The following is a 1,974-nucleotide window of genomic DNA, read 5'->3' on the forward strand; positions in this document are numbered from 1 at the left end:
CAGGTACACGGGCCCTTTCTAGCCAAGCGTGCTCGAGGATAGTGCTGGTCTTCCCCGCCGGCGCGACAGCGGCGAGGGCATTAACGACGGGCTCGCCAAACGGCCAAGGGTCTGTAAATAAACCGTCCTGCACGGTGCTGGAAGCGCTCAGGGTTCCTCCAGCAGTACACCTCGCTAGGGCTTGGAAAGAATTAAAACGGGAATTTAGGCCAACTGTGCAAAAAAAAGTGTCTCATAATAGTATCCCATATGTGTGTATTGCAATTCAAAGTTATTTTGTCTTAAAACTAAGACATGAAAGTTTATGACAATGCATAAAGTTGTGAGCACCTTCAAAATTAACTAAGACTGGCACTGAAGTATGTACCTCCTCTGATGGGTTTTAATTCAAACCAGTAGGCATTTGGGTCAGTAATCACATACATAATGGAAATAATGGAAGTTCCATGACCGGCTCTTGAGAAGTTTGTTAGAAGCAGAAAACCCAATGATCTCCTTAGGGTTTTCTGGAAAAAAAATTTTAGAATGTGAAACTGACACCTGTGAGTTCTGAAATCTTGAAGAAGCTGGTGAGTGAACATCTGTTCAGTAAATCAGCACTGGCTTCAGCACAGCATGCTTTGTTAAGTCTTGCTTTTCCCCCCCATGTGTCCAATTTAAAATTTAACATAATTTTATCTAGCATTTAAATTTGGTTTAGGCATTGTTTTATTTTATCCAAATGTACTTCACAAGTCAAAAGTGAAAAGTTCAGCATCTTGTAAATGAAAAATCTGTATGATTTACAGAAGTCTCCTTCATATAAATATGGAATTCTTTTTGTCTACAGTTTTCCTCTCAGATGCCTTGGAATTGTTATGTGAATTTGCACAAGGCCTAACATTCTTGAAAGAGGTACTTAAGTGCCACCCTTTGGGGGTTTGGGTCTTGCTCTGGTACTTGCATGCCTGTGTAAACTGTAACTGGGGTGATCTGGAATTTGTTATCAGGAGGATACAGAACCTGTTCCAATTACAAAAATTGTAACTAATCCAGTTAAAAAAAATACATGCTCTTTTCCTAAAACACCACAGACCTGTAATAAATAACATAGGGTCTGTTCTATTAGTTTGAGTGAGTTCCGTATGCATAGGCATCCAGTATATTAGGAGGTGACAGACAAAAAGTAAAAACCCCAAACATTTGATAGATAACTGCAACACAGTTGGTCAGAATTGGTCACGGTAATAGTCCTGGTTCTGGCTTTCGGATAGAATGTAGAGCAATCTGAGATTGTTATCATTCTTTCTAAATGTCTTTGCTGCTATCAGTGGTGGTGAGAAAAGGTCCAGAAAGATGACTTGGAGCTATGCATATTCAACATAAGCAACGTGCTTGTTGCAACATCTATTAGTCTCCCAAAACTCATTCATTTAAAATTTATTTTTGTTGCAAAGCATTAAAAAAATTGTAAAATAAAATAACATGAATTCCAGTACAACAAAGCCTAACTCTTCAACTTCACCCTTCCGACTTCAGTCCCCTTGTGCTTTTCCTAGGCAGGGAAGACTTTTCCCTTCCCTCAGAATAAATTATAAAAACGTTGCTTTATTTAATGTGCAATAATCAGTATGACTTTGGACCTTTTTAATTATTATTTTTATTTCCTTTGGAAAGTCTTAACTGGCTAGACTTTTCCCCTTCTCCCTACGCTTCCTGACGCCTCAGCTCATGGGAAATGCTCTGCCTCGGGGCATGCGCACCGCGAACGACAGTGCAGAGGCACGTGGAGCGCTGCGGCTGCAGCCGGGCGCGTTTGGAGTGAGCAGTCTCCGTCCGTGGCTCGAATGCAGGAAGGGTCCTGTGCAAAGGTAAACTGAGAGCTTCTCGGATTGTGTTCTCCGGAGCTGACACGGGCTCCTTTGCTTTCTTGTTTAACCCCCGCCGGGTGTGGAGTTTGCCCGTGTGACGAGCCCTCCCTGAAGCCAGCCCTCG

At 42.1% G+C, this 1,974-nt stretch overlaps 1 protein-coding gene across 1 annotated transcript in view; it reads left to right on the forward strand.

Annotated features, from left to right (window-relative positions):
• Window positions 1-1,646: 1,646 nt before the first annotated feature.
• The window catches only part of FASTKD1 (FAST kinase domains 1), a 17,406-nt gene continuing 17,078 nt past the window's right edge, over window positions 1,647-1,974 (forward strand). Inside the window, exon 1 of the mRNA XM_017735757.1 lies at window positions 1,647-1,850. The gene's annotated coding sequence lies outside the window, so the exon portion shown is untranslated. The remainder of the gene's footprint in view (window positions 1,851-1,974) is intronic.

The sequence above is a fragment of the Corvus brachyrhynchos genome, unplaced genomic scaffold (genome assembly GCF_000691975.1).
Source record: "Corvus brachyrhynchos isolate BGI_N302 unplaced genomic scaffold, ASM69197v1 scaffold255, whole genome shotgun sequence".
In the NCBI taxonomy this organism is placed as follows: Eukaryota; Metazoa; Chordata; class Aves; order Passeriformes; family Corvidae; genus Corvus; species Corvus brachyrhynchos.